Source organism: Rattus rattus, chromosome X (assembly GCF_011064425.1).
Source record: "Rattus rattus isolate New Zealand chromosome X, Rrattus_CSIRO_v1, whole genome shotgun sequence".
In the NCBI taxonomy this organism is placed as follows: domain Eukaryota; kingdom Metazoa; phylum Chordata; class Mammalia; order Rodentia; family Muridae; genus Rattus; species Rattus rattus.
Genome location: NC_046172.1, coordinates 112,917,419 through 112,924,447, shown reverse-complemented (window position 1 = coordinate 112,924,447; position 7,029 = coordinate 112,917,419).

The following is a 7,029-nucleotide window of genomic DNA, read 5'->3' as shown; positions in this document are numbered from 1 at the left end:
TTGTTGTGATTGGATTATTTCACTCAGGACGATATTTTCCAGTTCCATCCATTTGCCTATGAATTTCCTAAAGTCATTGTTTTTGATAGCTAAGTAGTACACCAATGTGTACATGGACAATATTTTCTGTATTCATTCCTCTGTTGAAGGGCATCTGGGTTCTTTCCAGCTTCTGGCTACTATAAATAAGGCTTCTTTGAACATAGTGGAGAATGTGTCCTTGTTATATGTTGGAGTATCATTTGGGTATATGCCCAGGAGTAGTATAGCTGTGTGCTATGTCCAATTTTCTGAGGAACCTCCAGACTGACTTCCAGAGTAGCTGTACCAGCTTCTAATCCCATCAACAGTGGAGTAGTGTTCCTCTTTCTCCACATCCTCACCAGCATTTGCTGTCACCTGAGTTTTTGATCTTAGCCAGTCTGCCTGGTGTGAGGTGGAATCTCAGGGTTGTTTTGATTTGCATTTCCCTGATTACTAAGGATGTTAAACATTTCTTTAGGTACTTCTCAGCCATTCGATATTCCTCAGCTGAGACTTCTTTGTTTAGCTCTGTACCTCATTTTTAAGTATGGTTATTTGACTCTCTGGAGTCTAATTCCTTGAGTTCTTTGTATATATTGGATATTAGCCCTCTATCAGATGTAGGATTGTTAAAGATCCTTTCCCAATCTGTTGGTTGCTGTTTTGTCCTAACAACAGTGTCCTTTGCCTTACAGAAACTTTGTAGTTTTATGAGGTCCCGTTTGTAGCCTCTTGGTCTTAGATCATAAGACATTGGTGTTCTGTTCAGGAAATTGTCCCCTGCACATTTTACTTGGAGGAAGTGTCTGTCTTTTTTACTGAGGTTTGTTTCTTGTATGTAGCAAAATGCTGGATCCTGTTTATGTATCCATTCTGTTACTGTATGTCTTTTTATTGGGGAATTGAATCCATTGATGTTGAGAGATATTAGGAACCAATGATTGTTGTTTCATATTAGCTTTGTTGTTAGAGATGGAATTATTCTGTGTGGCTATCTTCTTTTGGGTTATTTGAAACATTACCTTCTTGCTTTTTGTAGGGTGTAGTTTCCCTCCATGTGTTGTTGTTTTTCATCTATTATCCTTTGTAGGGCTAGATTTGTGGAAAGATATTGTGTAAATTTGGTTTTGTCATGGAATTACTTGGTTTGTCCATCTATGGTAATTGACAGTGATCTTGTGTGGCCTTCTTAAGCCCTGGCCATCTCCCTCATTGTTCCTACCCTGCCCCTTCAAGATGTCTCAAGGCCATGTTCAGCTTGAAGAAACTGATATGTTTATGATGAGTTATGATGAGTCATCAACCCAATTTCCCAGACTTTAGGGGCTGAGGGTAGTTGTTCTGAGTTTGTCTTTCTGGGGAATTTAGAAATGGTCATAATTTAACAGGGAGAAATTAGCTAGAATTGGTTGTGCAGCCATAATCTCGTTTGGTAGAAATCCTTATACTTGTTAACTAAGTTGAAGTTATATTCTCTTACATTGGTACAGAATTTATCTGATACAAATTTAAAGTTTTCATTGGTACAAATTTCTAATTGATATAAAATTGAAATTAATATTGTTACTCTCATATAAGCATCGAGCCTATACAACACATTTACAAATACAAGGCTTAGACCTAGATTTATAACTGCTCTTATATACGGAGCTGTGATGATCAAACATATGAGTTAAGGGCCAGACAGCACATTCATGGTTCTGAGTTTACCGTTGGAGCGTTTTCAAGATAATTTATTAGAAACAGCTAAGATTAGTTAACAGACAACATTCCAGACTATTTTACATAGAAAGATGGTTTTCACAACATCAGAAATCTACAAAATGTGACATTTAATGTTATTTATTCTTTTGTTATTGAGATATATCTGCTCCTAGTAGTTCTCATTTTGTTCATTCGAAGAAGAAATTGAGCATCTTTACCTCCAGGTGAGATAGTACATTGTGGCTAGGTAGCCCCTCAGATGCCATGTGTCCAACCACATGGTGTTGGGATCATGTATCACTTTTTAATTATTTACTGCAACAAGTATATGCATTCATCACTCTCTTTTTCCTAATTGCAGATGTGATGTGACTAGTAGCTTAAAACTCTTGCTTTCTTGACCTTACTGTCATGATGGTACATATGCTTGATCTGTGAACAAGTTCTCTTCATTTTCTTTCATCAAAATATTTTATCACAACAATATGAAATAAAACGAAAACTGACCAGGATAATATACTAAAAGGCAATAATAGGTATGGTGATGTGTAATTCCAATACTTGGGTGACTGGGAATTGAGAATCACAAGTTTAACAGCATCTAGGGCTATGTAGTGAGATCCTTTGGAAAGGAAGAAAACATTTGCAATTTGTGTATCTAATATCTGATATTGATCCAGAATATATGTATAACTGAGCCATAAGGACTAAATGGCAATCATAATCTGAGTAGGAAAAATGGTAAAAGACACAGCACACATTTCAGCTAAACAGGTTCTAGCAAATTCAGACAGGAATGGATGTTTGCCATCAGTTAGACATTAGGCAATTCAAAATTAAAACCAAAGCAAGGTAATATTGCACATAAATAATCCAGAGCTCTATGGGTATTCAAAATAAAATACTGCCTTGGAACTTTCCAAATTACTCAAGCAAATGCATGTGAATATACAAAGAAGAGAAGGACTTTGTGTAAATCAGTAACACTATGAAAGCCAGTGTAATTGTGATTGTAACATGAGGAATGTGTCTAAATAGTGGGCAAATGGGTAGTATGGGGGAAACAAAGGAGTATGAGTTAAAAAGATAATTCTGGACCATTTCTTGAGTGTGTCCTGAGCTCTCAGTGCATTATCACAACAATGGAGTCTGACAAGTATAAAAAATGATTACATAGAGAACTGTGTGATTTTTGTAGAAATTTAGGCACCAGACATGCAGGCCTTATACATTAAGTAAATTCATAACAACTTGGGTATGTAGTGAATACCTTACCATCTAATATTATGACTGGAGAGATGTAAGGATTTTATTTCACCCGAGTTAAAATGAATATGCTTAAACTGTAAACTATTGGCACAAAAACCATGTTGACTTTGTTGCTATGTGTAAGGTTTAAATCCTTCATAATCCATCTGTCAGAATTAAATGAAATGGTTACTAAAGCTACTCCCAATTTTAAACACTTGGAAAGAACCAAATATACCACCAAGTTAATTCCCATTTGATGAATTTCTTCCAGATCCCAGGTTACAAATATGTAGGGAGAAAAGCAAGAACTCTGAAAACACATGTATAAAGTTTAGACTTTGTACAGTGCTACAGTTCCACTAGCATGCAGCCTATCTTGGCCTATATGATTTAAATTCTTGGAACATTGATCCTGTCACATCCTCAATTATAACAAATTAGATATATGAATTGAAGAAGATAGAAAAAGTTTGTACCTAAATGAGTCATATAACAGTTTCAGTGACTCAGAAGAGACTTTAATACAGGAACTTATCTTCACAGAGACATTTAAATAATAAAAATTGAACACACCTCTTGTCATCAAGAAAAATTTCCACTGATAATATGTATTAAAAACAAACCTCTAATAGGAAAGGTGTTAACTCTTTGAACTCCTATGCATTATAGGAGTACATGGAGAGGTCCTTTATAAGTCTTTTAAATCAAAACTTCATTTGAACAGGAATTATTCTTCATGTTCAAAAGAATACTGAGTGAGATTCCAAAAGCACAGTCTAGTCTATAAAAAATTTGTTTTTCATACATTTTAATTTGTGGAGCCAGAATGTCATTTCTATCTTCAGTGAGTGACCACCTTTAGATGGTGGTATGGTGCCTTGTGGCTCTGTTGTCTGAGAAAAGCATACAAACTGGGAAGATCTAATTGGAGTTAGTGAAACAAAGGTGTTTAAAAGCTGGAAACAATGTCCTAAAGAAAGCAAAGTCGAAACAGGAAGAAATGTAAACAAAGTACAAGTGAGGAATGAAGAAGGGGAGTTGAAATAGAAGAAATGGGAATTGTCAGTGTTGGAGATCTTAACAAAAGGTTTTCCTCATTCAAATGCCAGGAATGTCTCTTGGAGATATGACTGGGGAGAATAAATGCTCACAGGCATTGACAACACCAGTGCCATTACCACCACCACCACCACCACCAAAACAACAACAACAACAACAACAACAACAACAACAACAACAACAATCATCTCTTGATGGTAAGAAAAAGAAAAGGGTATATAAGATTATGAAGATGCTCATAATTTGCTTTAGGAATTCAGAAAGAGTAGAGTAGCACTATCCTTGAAGAATACCTTTACTAAGTCTTAATGGCATAAATATGAAACTGACAGATAAATTGAGACTCATATTGATTGTGTTCCTCACCATGATGGCAATATATCATATACTGGACAGCCACAAAGTCAAGGGATTTCAGAAAAATAGTGCCATGAAGGATCTCTTGGAGAGGGAGGTTTTGCAGTATGTTAAGAATGTTTTCCTCTTCTGTTCTGCAAAGGAATCTGGGAAGGAACTTTCGAAGCATAGACTCAGAGAGCTGGGCTGGAATTTAATGTGAGAGGAAATTTCTGAATTAATATCTTGCTCTTGGTAAGAATTTACCTTGCAATGTTCAATACTAATTATTTTTCCGATCTTTATTAAACTGGGTATCTCTTATTTACATTTCAAATGTTATGCCCTTTCCCTGTTTCCAGGACAACATCCCCTTAATCCCTTTCCCTCCGTTCTATGTGGGTGTTCCCCTCCCCATCTTCCGCCATTCAACGCCCACCCTCCAAGAATCTCGTTCACTGGGGGTCTGGCCTTGGCAGGACCAAGGGCTTCCCCTTCAACTGGTGCCCTTACTAGGCTATTCATTGCTACCTATGCACTTGGAGCACAGGGTCCAGTCCAGGTATAGTCTTGGGTGAGTGGCTTAGTCCCTGGAAGCTCTGGTTGGTTGGCATTGTTGTTCCTTATGGGGTTTCAAGCCCTTCAAGCTCTTTCAGTCCTTTCTCTGATTCCTTCCGGAGCAGGGGTCCCATTCTCAGTTGAGTGGTTTGCTGCAGGCATTCGCCTATGTATTTGCTGCGTCTTTCAGGAGAGATCTACATTCCGTTCCTGTCAGCCTGCACTTCTTTGCTTAATTCATCTCATCTAGTTTGGTGGCTGTATATGTATGGGCCACATGTGGGGCAGGCTCAGAATGGTCGTTCCTTCAGTCTCTGTTATAAACTTTGCCTATCTATCCCCTCCTTAGGGTATTCTTGTTCCCCTTTTAAAGAAGGAGTGAAGCATCCGCATTTTGGTCTTCCTTTTTGAGTTTCATGTGTTCCGTGCATCTTGGGTAATTTGAGCATTTGGGCTAATATCCACTTATCAATGAGTGCATACCATGTCTGTTTTGCTGTTGATTGGGTTAGCTCACTCAGGATAATATTTTCCAGTTCCATCCATTTGCCTATGAATTTCACAAAGTCATTGTTTTTGATAGCTGAGTAGTATTCCATTGTGTATATGTACCATATTTTCTGTATCCGTTTCTCTGTTGAAGGGCATCTGGGTTATTTCCAGCTTCTGGCTATTATAAATAAGGCTGCTGTGAACATAGTGGAGCACGTGTCTTTTTTATATGTTGGGGCATCTTTTGGGTATATGCCCAAGAGAGGTATAGCTGGGTCCTCAGGTAGTTCAATGTCAATTTTTTCTGAGAAACCTCAGACTGATTTCCAGAATGGTGTGCCAGTCTGCAATCCTACCAACAATGGAGGTGTTCCTCTTTCTCCAAATCTTAGCCAGCATCTGCTGTTGCCAGAGGTTTTGATCTTAGCCATTCTGACTGGTGGGAGGTGGAATCTCAGGGTTGTTTTGATTTGTATTTCCCTTATAACTAAAGATGTTGAACATTTCTTTAGGTGCTTCTCAGCCATTCGACATTCTTCAGGTGTGAATTCTTTGTTTTGCTCTAAACCACATTTTTGATAGGATTATTTGTCTCCCTGCAGTCTAACTTTGTGAGTTCTTTGTATATTTTGGATATAAGCCCTCTATCAGTTGTAGGATTGGTAAAGATCTTTTCCCAATCTGTTGGTTGCCGTTTTGTCCTAAGGGCAGTGTCCGTTGCCTTACAGAAGCTTTGTAGATTTATGAGATCCCATTTGTTGATTCTTGATCTTAGAGAATAAACCATTGGTGTTTTGTTCAGGAAATTTTGTCCACTGCCCATGTGTTTGAGATTCCTCCCCACTTTTTCTTCTATTAGTTTGAGTGTATCTGGATTGATGTGGAGGTCCTTGATCCACTTGGACTTAAGCTTTGTACAGGGTGATAAGACTAGATCTATCTGCATTCTTCTACATACTGACCTCCAGTTGAACCAGCACCATTTGCTGAAAATGCTATCTTTTTTCCGTTGGATGGTTTTGGCTCCTTTGAAAAAAATCAAGTGCCCATAGGTGTGTGGGTTCATTTCTGGGTCTTGAATTCTGTTCCATTGGTCTATCTGTCTGTCTCTGTACCAATACCATGCAGTTTTTATCACTATTGCTCTGTAATACTGCTTGAATTCAGGGATAGTGATTCCCCTTGAAGTCCTTTTATTGTTGAGGATAGTTTTAGATATCCTGGGTTTTTTGTTATTCCAAATGAATTTGCAAGTTGTTCTGTCTAACTCTATGAAGAACTGGATTGGAATTTTGATGGGGATTGCATTGAATCGGTAGATTGCTTTTGGTATAATGGCCATTTTTACTATATTAATCCCGCCAATCAATGAGCATGGGAGATCATTCCATCTTCTGAGATCTTCTTCAATTTCTTTCATCAGAGGTTTGAAGTTCATATCATAAAGATCTTTCACTTGCTTGGTAAAGTCACACTGAGGTATTTTATATTATTTGGGACTATTATGAAGGGTGTCATTTCCGTAAGTTCTTTCTCAGTATGTTTCTCTTTTGGGAAGATGAAGGCTACTGATTTATTTGAGTTACTTTTATACCCAGCCACTTT